Here is a 14,707-nt window from a genome sequence, read left to right on the forward strand (position 1 = left end):
GAAAATGTATCAAACCCATTTGTATGAACATTAATCTTAAAAAACTTTGAGTGGAGTCTGATCTTTGTGTCCATACCTGTAAAGTGTCTTGTCTAGATGATGGTAAATAAGTACTCTTGGTTGGGAGTTCAATTACATTTGCTTTTCTCATGATTCTACTTAGTTCGGAGCGTTGTGTGCATTGATCATCTAAATATCCCATAATTATAAAATGCAAAGATTGCAGTTCTCGTTATATTTACTTAACATGAATAATTTTTTCATGACAATTTTATCTCTGTGATTACTCTGTGTGTGTGTGTGTGTGTGTGTGTGTAGATTGTAAACAGCATTATGGTTACTCATCCGAGAACTTCTCATTGTATATTTATCCTAGGTAATGCTAAAAAGACTAAATTTGTAGATAAAATTTAGGGTAAATTACACTTTCATACCTTAGGTTTGAGGTCTATTTCAATTCCTTACAACATCTTCAAAACATTTCACTTTCATACCTTAAGTACTATTTTATTTCAAAATAATACATCCGTTACATTTTTCATCCATTGATTTGTTAAATGTTGACGTGGCTGCCACATATATGTCACGTGGCTGCCAAATGTCTGCCACCTGGCAAATAAAATAATTTTTTAATTTTTTTTAAAAAACCTAAATTTTCTCAAAAAAAGAAAAAAAAAAAAAAAAAGGGTAAATTACACTTTCATACCTCAAGTTTGGGGTCTTTCAATTCCTTACAACATCTTCAAAACATTTCACTTTCATACCTTAAGTACTATTTTATTTCAAAATAATACCTCCGTTACATTTTTTTATCCATTGATCTGTTAAATGCTGACGTGGCTGCCAAATGTCTGCCATGTGGCAAATAAAATAATTTTTTAATTTTTTTTAAAAAACATGAATTTTCTCAAAAAAAAAAAAAAAAAAAATGAAATCCATGCCCCCCCAGCGCCGCGCGACCTCCCCACCCCGCGACACACCTCCTTCGCCCACCCCACCCCCCCGGCGTCGCGCGACCTACCCCCCCCCGTGAGCAGCGGCGCCGCGTGATCTTCCCCCCTTCCACGCCCCCCTCGGGTCAATATGGGTGAGTTTTGAAAATACTTTGAGTTTGAAATGATTTTTGGACTGATTTTGTGGTAGATCCACCTAATCTCGAGTGGAATTTTTGTGGGTGATGGGGGATGGGAAAAAGGGGTGGCTCGGGATGGGACGAATTGGGGTTTTTTTTTTTTTTTTTTTTCTCCCTCTTCTTCTTCTTCTTGCAGGTTTTTGGGTTCTGGGTTAGGGTCGCTTGGGGGGGGGGGGGGGGGGGGGGGAAGGCACTGCTTTCAATTTTTTTTTCTTTTTTTTGAGAAAATTCAGGTTTTTTAAAAAAATTTAAAAACATATTTCATTTGCCACGTGGCATATATGTGACAACCATGTCAGTATTTAACAGATTAATAGATGGAAAATGTAACAGAGATATTATTTTGAAATAAAATAGTACTTAAGGTATGAAAGTGAAATGTTTTAAAGATGTTGTAAGGAATTAAAATAGACCCCAAACCTGAGGTATGAAAGTGTAATTTACCCTAAAATTTACAAACTAAATAATGTTTTACTAATAAAAATAAGTATATTTATCAATATTTAAGTAATAATCTAATCATTAACTTACTTGTTATTTAATTTATATAATTTTATTTACAAATTTAATATCTCTTGTATTACTCATTTACACCAGATGTAGTGGAAGGTTCGCAACCCCTTTGAACCAGGACACGCTTTGTGTGCAAAGGTTGAAATCTTGAAATTTGCAATCTGACCTGAGTTGCTTACCCACTGTGATCTCATCGTAGTGATGAAACAGGGTGACGTAACAAAAATAAAATAAAAAACATACATCATTGCAAGCATTAGAAAAAACATGAAATACCAGTGATTTACTTCAACAAGAGGATCTCAAGAAATTATTTGATTAACTTCATTGCTTGCTTCTGGACATGCATGCACCACATGCATTGCCATTTTTGCTTTTATTTTTTATTTTTATTTTATTTTAATTTCTTTTTGAATTTTTAAAATATTAGTGTGGTCCAGGTAATGGTTCTGCTGCATAATACATTGAACTGGGAGTTACCTTTATAAATTAATAATGGAATCAGGACTATGAGCACTGTGTTTTGACAGATTGCAGAGATTTGTGGAATGAGGATCCTCTTCTGAGGAACCCGAGAATTCTCTAATCATAATTGTTCATCGTAGATCAAGTCATCAGAAATTATTTTATTTAAAATTAAATATAAACAGTACCTGATGAAAACTGATTGTACTATGAATGATAAACGAGTGTGATTGAAATATCTCTAGAATCCTCACAAAGAAAATTTAAAAAGAATTCTGATTCAGATTTGTGAATACGATAATAACACATTATGAAAATGAAAGGAAAAATAAAAAGTCTTTATTTTGCATAGTAAAAGGCATCGACAGGAAAAAGTTGATAGCAAAGCAATAGAGAGGAAAAGCAAAAGCTTAACTTGTCAATTAATTAAGAATAATACTTAACTACTTAAAGATGAGTAAAAACTTCTACTCAAAACTCTTAATATTTTAATCATAGAGCTTTGTGTTTATGATCAAAATCGTTCATACTATGAATCACACTATAAAGATCATATCTGCAAAAAATAAATTAAAACTAAAGTCGTTTAGTCAATCTATTATAGCAAGTACATAGACGGTTCTTAATATTTTTACCAATACTGTTCATTTGTTTTTAAACAATTTGATGATTAAACAACCTTAGTTTTAATTGATATTTTTGCAGAGGTGATCTTTATATAATGATTTATAATATGAACGGTTCTGATTATAAACATGAAATTCTATAAATTGACAACGAACAATTTTGAAATTTTTTAGTAGAAATTCCCACTAATCTTTGAGTAGTCAAGTATTGTTCATTAATTAATTTACCATCCATAAACGTGTACTAGGTTTTAATATTTAATTAATAGTCTTAAAAGTAATTTGGCATGTACAAAAAAGGATCTGGATCCCTTTCCGAGCTTAGGAGGCTGAACCTCTTGTGCAAAGGATCTGAATTGTTGAAATTTGATTCAACGGCTGCAATTATTATAACTCTTAGAAGGACTTCTTGTTTGTAACCATTGGATCAAATTTTAACGGTCCATATCCTTTACTCAGGAGGCTCAACCTCCTCAGCTCATGTTTTTTGACATTCTTCTCGAAAGGAGTGAAACTAAAGTATGAACTACATAATCATAGTGAAACGTTGTGAAAGCATCTCTATCATGTGTGGCACTCAAATTCAACAAATGGGTAGTTAGTGGAGATTAAGTTTACAATATATCTCTTTACTTTTAATGTTGTTTGCAATAATTTGAACAAAATAATTCAGTGCATTTGCAAAAATAATGTTAAATCAGGCAAAAATAAATAACTTCTTGAATTAGGGGCAGTTCTGTTGTAATTAGGGACTGATAGTTTTACAAGGCTTAAGGACTAAGGTGGTGATTGAGGTGGTGACTGTTGAGAATGAATCTCATATTGATGAGATGAGGGATTTTGCATGTGTTTATAACTAGTTGTCAATTTTTCATATTGCCAATTGGTTTTATGGTGGAACCTCAACTTCTTTATGGTATTAGAGCATGATGTCAATGTGTGAAGCCCAATGGCCACACGTGCCCACGTCACCCAAGTTGTGTTGTCAACGTGTTAGGCTTTAAAATTCACCATACATGAGGGGGCGTGTTGAGAATGAATCCCACAATAATGAGAGGAGAGATATTGCATGTACTTATAAGTAGTTGGGCTATTTTCCATACTATTAATTGATTTTATGATGGAATCTCAACTTCTTCAGTGACATCTCATATCCATGTCATATGCCAATTTTGTCAATCTTACCGACACCACAAGTGATAAAAGAGTAATATGTGATATTTTTTTTTTAATACAAGTGATATTCTACTTTAATTTACATGCACTAAAGAAAAGGGAATAAAATTCAATGCTTGAGGAGTGAGGTGGTAGACATTTCGAACCCATGTCATATGCCACTTCTATCAAGAGTGTCTAGTCTAATCAACTAATTTTCCGTAATAGAGATGGTTTACATATTACTGTAATAACAACAACTCCAAGAGACTAAACTAACAACTTAAAAAACCCATAATCCAAGCTCACATAACCTAAAAAATTAAAACCCTAAATGAATCCACAACTCTAAATCATAACTATCACCACGAATCAAAGCATCGGCGCCATTGAACCCACCACATCTATTCATGTAGGATACGTACAACAAAGGGAGGACCTCGAGAAGAGTCAATCCCCAATGATCCAATTGCGCATAATAATGGAAAGAGTCGCGTAATAGCAACTAGGAGTCGTCATCAGACAAAATTGGTTAAAATAAAGGGCAAGTCGCACCCGAAGTCCTTCGAGTCAGCGATAGAAATAAAGTTAGAAAAAAATGAAAAAAATTAGAGAAGGCATTTTCGGGGAAGGATTGAAATGAGGAATGAGTAAAACATGTTAACTACATTGAAATATTTCAGAATTGAAGAGTAAATGAAGAAGACTAACAGTGAGAAAGATGACGAATTAGAAAGAGAAATGAGACTTGTATTAACTAAAAAAAGAAAGATTACATAACTTTGTTTTTCTAAGAAAAAGCCTAACAACTCTAACAAAAAACTAAAAAACTTACTAACTATATTGTTGACCTGTACAATCATTTAACTAATCATCTAACTAATGATGCGGAACTCTTAATAGAACTCACTAAATGCGTTTTTGGTCTTCTGTGGACTCAGAATATGTTAACGAAAACGTCCTAAATTATTGAGAATAACTTAAGTTCAAACTCCCATTCGGCACTCTCAAAACGTGAGCATCATATTTATTCAAAATCAATTAACGAGTGGATAGACCTACCAAGATCATTTGAATCAGAAATGCAAAGTTTCTATTTATGATATGAGATAATACTCTCAACACATACAATAATGCATGATGAAAACCACTATTATGCACTCCCAACCAGCTAATATTTATAGGGAGCATTTTTGCTCGTCATCCTAAAAGTTGATGTATACTTACCATGACAAATGATTAAGTGTATAGTGAGCATACACCATAGGTATGATGGTAAGCAAAAATACACCCAATATTATATGCCTATCAAGTCATCCAAATAATAGCTTGTACTGTATGGATAATTGGTACCAATCAATTCAAGATCCACGACGCAATGAAGTACTACATTTCTTTCAATACGTCGTCTTCAAAAATTTGTCATAGAACCATTAAGCATAGTTGGGTCTTGTTGTATGGTTTTGTTGTTCCCTTCTAGAAATACTTTTTGTGAGTCTCGTCCATTAAGTTCGCAGCCCTAGTTGTTTTACGCAAAAACAGTAGTACTCTATTAGGTATAGAGATTAAAATAATTATAATGCATTCTCTTGTTGGGTTGACTTCAATACGAATTAAAGTATGTAAGGAGTCTAGGGTTTGGATTCCAAGAACAGATTTCCAAGTTTTGGAGTTTAAAGTCCCGGTTAGGAGTCTAACCCCCGGACTCGTGGCACAAGGAATTTTAATTTATATTTCAAACAAAGCATCGTGAGAGAAACGGTATCACCAAACTATATGTCACAAAACTTAATTTCTTCCTTGACATAAAAAATGAAAGAAATGAAAAGGATAAATGATGCAAGAGAATACGTAATTAAGCTTTTTTTGGCTGCAGTTCCAAACGCAAGGTCATGTGAATAGTGGAAATTGGATTATTGTAATTAAGTATCTTAACCTAACAGTACAAAAGGAAACCATGAGGCGCCTATAAGGAAAGTGTAATTGATATAATCGGATAAGATGTCGATGTTGTAGGGTATGATGCATGTATGTAGGGCTGGTTTTGGTTCGGCAACCGAAATGAAAAGTGGTTACTAAAACCCGAACTGAGCATATTGGGAATAAGAAGAAGAAGAAAAATAATACCGAACCAAAGAATAATGTTAGAGAGATTAAATTTATAGATAAAATTTTGTAAACTAAATAACATGAAAGTTGATGTTGGATTATTACTTAAGCGTCGACATACGTGCTCATTCCTATTGGTGACATATCATTTAATTTGCAAATTTTGTCTCCCTAGCATTACCCTTGTAACCAAAAGGGTAAAGTTAGATAAGCTAAATTTATAGGCTAAATTTGCAAACTAAATGATGTATCACCAATAAGAAATAAACACGTTAATCAATATTTTAAATCAATCATCAACTTCCATATCATTTAGTTTACAAAATTTAGTCTATACGCTTTGTCTCCCTAACATTACCTGAACCAAAAATTTTGATTCATAAAAAATCTATAATCTCTAAATTATTTTGATTTTGGTCGGGAACGGGAAACCGAAATCCCTTGATCATGCTTCAAACTGCAGGAGGATTCAAACATTGATCATTACGAGTCAACAGCTGCAAACAAGAAACAACAAACCAAATAAAACCCAAATTGAAATTTAAAATCTGCAATTAAAAACCCTCGATTTCAAAATCCCAAAATCAAAAACCCTGATTCGATTATTTTTATTCCCACACCGGGCGCAGGGTTAATTTTTCCATCGACTTCGGGTTTCCAACTGGTTAGGAACTTTATTTAAGAACTGAGCATAAACGGCGGTGTGGATCTTTTTTGTGTGGTTGGGTCCAAGTAGGACGACCTACATATCTTCTTATGTCACCGAAGAATCAAACCATGTATAGTGCGGAAGAGTTGATCTTTTAGCCAATTAGCCTATTTTTGGGGACCTTCGATGCATTCATCTTCTCCACGAGACTATTGCTCGCATATGCCTCTCTTGACTACTATCAAGTATTCCTTATTTCTATGGGCTTTCTTCAGTGGTCCAAAGAGATCAATTCCCCATTCCGTAAAAGACCAGGCCCCTGTTATTAGCAAAAAAAAGAAAAAAATATGCTGCAAACAATAATCATGGTACATATAAATCATGTCTACTCTACTTCACTTATATTGCTCCTGGATGCGGCTAGCTTTAAAAACTCCACATCGTAAACCCTAAATACAATTAGAATCTCCAAAACGAAACCTTATAATCAAAATCCAAAATGAAAAACATGAATTGATTTTGAGTTAGGGTGAAATTTCTTACCTTCTACACTAAGAATGGTCATTGAAGGTGAAAGATTGCTGTAGCCATTGGAGAAATTTCTCACTTAAATTGTGAGATTATGATTTTACAGGACCAGAGTAAGACAAATCGTCATATGAATACCTCAGTAGTCTAGTCATGGACTCAATAGCTTATGGAACTGCACAGATGGAGCAACGATGCTACCATCATCTTGCTCTAAAGCAGTAGGCAAAGTCCAATAATGAATTAACTAGGTTTCCTATATTCTTGGAATCCTTACAATCTAAGGATTGGCATACTCTGCAAGTAATCATACTCCTAAAAAGATGCATTATCTACTCCTAGATATCATCTATAATTCTCTCGGTTTAATACATAATCCATATCGTAAAATTTCTCTATCTTGACTAGTATAAATACACCCTTATAGGGTTCACCTCTAGTAACGCAATTATCACACAATTATTCTCTTGCCTACTGCTTGAGTCTCAAATATTTGCTTGTTAACTTAGCCATCGAAAAGTCTTTGGACGGCACCCCCTGGTCGTTGGCTGCTTACAATTGTTTTATCTTTTACAGGTTAAACTAGTTTGTGCATCTCCTCCACACATGGTTGTGAGCAAATTTGTTTCAAACATCAATTTTGTGAAGAAATTGAGAAGGATAGGGAGCTTTAGTCTATTGATTCTTGTCTGTGATATGGTGTGGTGCGTCAGAGTCGAGAGAGAGAAGTTGTCGGAACAGAGAGAGGGACTGTCGGTGTTGAGGTCGAGAGAGAGGGGGTTGAGTCTAAAGAGAGGGGTGAAGTTGTTGAGTTGAGAGAGAAAAGAAGAACTTAGATGAGGCTGAGATAGAGAGAGTTGAGTTTAATTCAACATTTGAGATTAAATCTTAACCAATCCGATGACTATAATAATTTAGAATAGTGCTATTCACACATCTACTTTTACCTATTAAACACCTTTATTAATTTTTCTCAATTGATCTTCTTCAACTTATTACACACCAAGAATCATTCACCACTCAAGGCTTCTACATTTTTCGGGTAACTTCGTTCCTTTCTATTTCAGTTTCCAACAATATATATATATAGGGTAAATAGTCAAAATGGTTCCTCAGATTTGCATAACACATCACTTTGGTCTATGAGATTGAAAATCAATAGAAATGGTCCCTGAGATTGTCCACCATCCATCATTTTGGTCCTTCCATTAAAAACTCTTTGTGCAATTTTCAAAGTTTCATAACTCAATCGTTTCTTAACCAAATTCGACCCATAATATATCAAAATGAAGATAGAAAGTGTTGAACAAGATTATACCTATTTAGAAGCCCAATGATTACCAGAGATGGCCAAAAAATAGTCTTAAATGTGACTGGTCCGCGGGAAAACTGGAAAACTCGTCGGAAATTGGGTAAAATTTAAACGTTCATAACTTCTTCAATACTCAACGAACTTGAGTGATTCAAAAACAAAAATAATACTTCTCGATGAGATAAAGAGAATGGTACCTTTCATGATGGCTAATTCACCGTGGTTTGGCAAAAAAATGGCTCAAAAGTGGCTAACTCGAAAATGGTTAGCCACTTTTGAGCCATTTTCCGGTCAAATCACAGTGAATTAGTCGTCATGAAAGGTACCATTCTCTTCATCTCATTGAGAAGTATGATTTTTATTTTTGAATCACTCAATTTCGTTGAGTATTGAAGAAATGATGAACATTTAAATTTTACCTAGTTTCTAGCGAGTTTTCCAGTTTTCCCGTGAACCAGTTACCTTTGAGGCTATTTTCCGACTATCTTCGGTGACCATTGGGCTTCCAAATGGTATAATCCAGTTCTACCCTTTCCTATCTTCATTTTGATATATTATGGGTCGAATTTGGTTAAGAAACGATTGAGTTACAAAGCTTTGAAAATCGCGCAAAGAGTTTTTAATGGAATGACCAAAATGATGGATGGTGGACAATCTCAGGAACCAAAGTAATGTGTTATACAAATCTCAGGGACTATTTTGACTATTTACCCTATATATATATATATATTGCTGGAAACTGAAATAGAAAGGAACGATACTTGAAAAATGTAGAAGCCTTGAGTGGTGAATGATTCTTGGGATGAGTCGCAGACTAAGTCGCTCTCTTTAAGATGTTTCGCGGCTCTGCCCAAAGTGTGCAAGTAGTTCACAAATACCACGTCGTCGCCAGGATAAAACAGCCCATAATCTTTTTCTTCTGATGAGGTTCTTCCTTGCACAACGGAAAAACCTTCGAACTCACACCCTTTCGATATGTTGCTATTAACTCAATATATGTAAAACTTTTATTTTTTCTTCTATCTCTTTCTGCGATACTTAGGACTAATATATATATATATATAAAGAAAGAAAGAGATGTTGGAATTGCAAAACCGTAAGAAAGACAAAGGAGTTGTTTGGGATGCAAAAACTTTAGGAAATCAAAACGGACAGGACATAAAAACCACAACGGGACAAAATCACAACGTAATTCAATTCAAATCGAAAAAAACAAAACGGTTTGATTGCTCGTTTCTTATTTAGGGAAGATAACTCCTTAAGCCAAAATCAATTGACTTTTAATATTGGTAATAAAATAAAACGTAAATATATTTAAATATTTAAATAAAAACATAACTACTCCAATAATCCCCCACTTGTTTTTATTTAAAATATATATATCAAGCAACATATCATAAAGCTATGCATAAGTAAAGGTGTTTCTCAACGTGAACCTGTACATAGTGTTAGTGATTCAAATTATACTAGAGTAACTTATAGTTTTGAACTCTATCTCTGACAACACCACACACATAACTTTATTAAGGTGAAGTTCAAAAAGTCAGCACATTACGGTCATGTGCTTGTATCCCAGTATAGTGAACGCTCTAGAAACTTGCCCAAGATTTCATAGGAAGTGGCCTCATTTCCACATTCACATAGGTAAGACTATGAAGGATATTCCTGTAGCTAGATATCTCACTCAACATAGAGTATAGACCTTACTAAGAGAAAAAAAAAATCTCAACCTAAAAACGCTTCAGGATGTCATGATTCTTAGGGATGGATATGGAATAATATTCCAAATTAAAATTAGCAAGACTTCACTCATATCACTGATAGGAGCATATTTATGCGCCTTAGTTTGCTTGCATTTATGTTGCTAGTACTTAGTAATTTTAGTATTTTAAGCTATTTTCGTGTGTTTGTAGGTCCAAAGGGCTAAAGGAGCAAGAAAGTGCATTTTGGTGCATTTTGGAGTAGTTTGGGGCATTAATTGGATTGCATTTGCTTAAAGCCAAGTAGATGGATGAAATTGAAGACCAAAGGAGGCTAGGAATAAATAAAGGGATGAAGAAATGAAAATGAAGAACAAAGAGTTCACATTCATCACCAACACAACCATGCATCCACACATTCTTTCTCCATCATAGCCATGCATATCCCACCTCTTTCCAAGCCATTCCACATGCATTCATCATCATAACCTAGCTGTCATTCCACTCCTTTTTGCCGTGCACATGCACCACCATTTCAGCCACATTCCACATGCATAACCAACCTAGTGTCACTCCCATTCTTTCCCAACAAATAATTCAATCACATGCACCCATCATCATGCACTCCCCAAGCCGTGACACTCTTCATCATTCAGCCACCATTCATTCATTCCACATGCATTTCCAACCTAATCACTCACCCACACAATCTGCCATCATTCACATGTAAACACATTCATTTCCAGCACCAAACACCATCATTGCCTTGCATCCCATTCCATTTCCCACTCTTTAATCCATTACAGCCACATGCACTCCCTTTAATTAATTCAACCTAGCTGTCAAAGCACATGCACATTCACCCATATGCATTCCCCCTTTAATCCACATGCTCTCCCATTTCAGATTGCATTCCCATCAGCCACATGCATTCACTCTTCATAAATCAGCCACATGCACATTCAATGATTCACTCCACACCCTTGTGTCGTGCACTTCCCCTCCACTTTCCAGCCATCCCACATGCATTTCCACCTATAAATAAGCATCCATTGCAGCCACAAGGGGGGAGAGAGTCACCACAGAAATTGGTCCCTTGGGGCCGTGCCCATCACAACCATAATTCCATCCATTCCATCCATATTTCAGCCATTCACCAAAACAAGCCTTTTGTGCCGTGGCCTTCCCCATAAATCCATTCCAGAAATTCAACCATTTCCACCACTCCTCACTCCATTCCACATACAAAACCTATCCTTAGTTCCTTGTGCTGCAACAAAGAGGAAGAGAAGCGGGCCTAAACGTTCATACAATTCAAGTTTGAGTTGTTGGAATGTTTAGGTGTTTCTTTTCCTTTGAATTCAATGTTTAATTTCAATTTTCTTTGTTTTGTACGTATGAGGAACTAAACCCCCCTTGGCTAGGGGGGGGATTCGAAATATATGTTTATACTTGCATTTTGAGTTGATTACTTCTAACTGCGTTTCATACGTTGTGGATTCAATTTGTTTAACTGTTTGATTGATAACTTATTTATGTATGTTTATTGAGAGTGCACGCTTAATTTTCATGCATGAATATGACGCTAGAATATAAGTAAGTTTCACCTAATAGTTACGAACTTATATTCACAAGTAGTGGAGGTTGCTTTTAAACAATCGCGTTAAACGAATTCTTGGCATAAGTTTCATGCAATCATAGTAACGAATGCCTCGTCAACACTTATAATTTTCGTAGAGCGTAATGATTCTTGCTTGTATCTCTATTATGCAATCATGTAGGGGACTTGTGGGGAATGTTTTGGGTTGTCGTATGCAATCATCCAATTCAATAACGTTAGGAAGATTTGAAGGTTAATTAGTGCATCACGGTTAACTTGGGGTGTTGAGAATTCATGGTTTATTGAAACGCAATTGGAAATCATTTTATTATGCAAGTGTAACATGTGTGGAGATGAACCCCTTAGCTAACTTCCCATCCATTCAATTCCATCAATTTCATCTTTACAATCTGCAACTATTGGAGTGTTTGGAGTTCTTTCTTCTTTTGTTTCTGTTTTCATGTTTAATTTAACTTGTTGTTCAATTATGTTAAACATGTGGAACTAATTTCTTTTTAGTTAGAGGCGAATTTGAAGCCATGGACATATGTTGGTTATGATTTGATTTACTCCAGTTATGAATTCATGAACTTTAGATGTGGTTTACTTTTCTGTTTTGATTAAGAACTTGTTTATGTATGTGAGTTGAGGGTCGACACTTAATTTGCATGCCTAAACTTGATGCTAGGATATAAGGGAATTTCACCTAATCGTTATGAACTTATATTTATGAGTAGTAAAAATCGCTAGTCACGATTGTGTTTAGAAAACCCTAGGCTGGATTAACATGCGTATTCCCTAGTTATGAATGCCTAGTCGATGTTTATGATTTCCGTTGAACTTAATGATCTTTGTTGAATGTCTCTATCATGCGTATTCCATAGTTAGGGACTTTGATTAGGAATAATTTGGTTGTAATGCGTATTCCATTCAATCCAATGAATCTAGGGAAATCTGAAAGTTAATTTAAGCGGACCTAATTAACTTGGAGTATTGTCATTCATCGTTTGTTGAAGTCATAACTGGGAATCAAATTATATGCATATGTTCATGTGTGGATAAGGAACCCTCTAACTAGTTTTTCATCATTCTATTTCATCAATTTCGTTTTTACAATCTGTTCTAATTTTACAAAGTTTTAAGTTTTGTTTTCAAATTCGTCAAAACCAATCCCCCATTTCTTTTAAAGTGTTAGATTAGTTAGAAATACATTTAGTTTGTGTTTATAAGTATTTTGATTCAATTTGTTACACAAATTCGTCCAAATTCACCAAAGTGCTCAAAATTGCCCAGAAAGTGTTTTTAAGGCAGTTTTGAGTGTTTTGGGTGATGTTGAGTATTTTGGTTTGTTTTAGTGTTTTAAAGTTTAGTTTTTCATTCTTTGAGTCTAGTATAGTGTTTTATATTGTGTTTTTACGTTTTTGAGTCAAATCCAAGTGATTAACAATCCCTCCTAATCCCCGGTCCAGAACGATCCCTACTTACATACTTACTACAATTGATAAAAAGAGGGTTTAATTTGTGTGCGTATAATTCTCGCATCAATCACTTGTGACTTGTTATTACCCCTTGAACCTATTTCTTGGGATCTTCAGTCTATAGATTGGGTTGCTATCACAAATGACTCAATTTTCTAAGGGCTTTAGTCCCATCCCTTTCAAGGTTTTCCAAACCTTTTCTCATGCTAGTCCTTTCGTCAAAGGATCAACCAAATTTTCTTCAGATCATATATGATCCACTCTTACAGCTCCATTAGAGAGGTAATCTTTTACAATGATATGCTTACGATATATTTGTTGCCTTTTCCCATTATAATAACGATTTTGCACTTTAGCTATTGCTGCTGTGCTATCATAATGGATCAAAACTGCTGAAATCGGTTTCTCGCATAAAGGGATATCTGATAGTAGGTTTCTCAACCATCTTGCTTCTTCTCCCATAAAGGGGTATCTAACAGTAGGTTTCATAAATTTTAGAAGAATTAGAACCCCCACTATTTTGAAGATTAAAAGGAAATTTATTCTCATAAAAATCAGCATCAAGTGATTCAATTATGACATGGTTTTTCAAATCATAAAATCTATATGCTATGCTATTACATGCTTAACCAATAAAAACACATTCATATGCTCTACTAGCCAATTTCGATCTTTTTGGATTAGGTTTATGAATATAAGCTAAACAACCCCAAGTTTTGAAATACAATACATTTGGTTTCTTATTTTTCCAATTTTCATAAGGAGAGATATTCGATTTTGAGTTAGGAATTCTATTTAACACATAACATACAGTCAACACAATTTCATGGCAGATTGATTACATCTTAAAATTGTTGGAAACTAAAATAGAGAGGAACGAAGTTACCCGAAAAATGTAAAAGCCTTGAGTGGTGAACGATTCTTAGGATGAGTTGCGGACTAAGTCGTTCTCTTTAAGACGTTTCACAGCTCTACCCAAAGTGTGCAAGCAGTTCACAAATACCACGTCGTCCCCAGGAAAAAACAACCCAGAACCTTTTTCTTCTGATGAGGTTCTTCCTTGCACAACGGAAAAACCTTCAAACTCACACCCTTTCGATATGTTGCTATTAACTCAATATATGTAAAACTTGTATTTTTTCTTCTATCTCTTTCTGTGATACTTGGGACTAATATATATATATTATGTAAAGAAAGAGATGTTGGAATTGCAAAACCGTAAGAAAGACAAAGGAGTTGTTTGGGGTGCAAAAACTTTAGGAAATCAAAATGGACAGGACATAAAAACCACAATGGGACAAAATCTAAACGTAATTCAATTCAAACTGAAAGGAAACAAAACAGTTTGATTGCTCGTTTCATATTTAGGGGAGATAACTCCTTAAGCCAAAATCAATTGACTTTTAATATTGGTAATAAAACAAAATGTAAATATATTTA

The sequence above is a fragment of the Pyrus communis genome, chromosome 3, assembly GCF_963583255.1.
Source record: "Pyrus communis chromosome 3, drPyrComm1.1, whole genome shotgun sequence".
In the NCBI taxonomy this organism is placed as follows: domain Eukaryota; kingdom Viridiplantae; phylum Streptophyta; class Magnoliopsida; order Rosales; family Rosaceae; genus Pyrus; species Pyrus communis.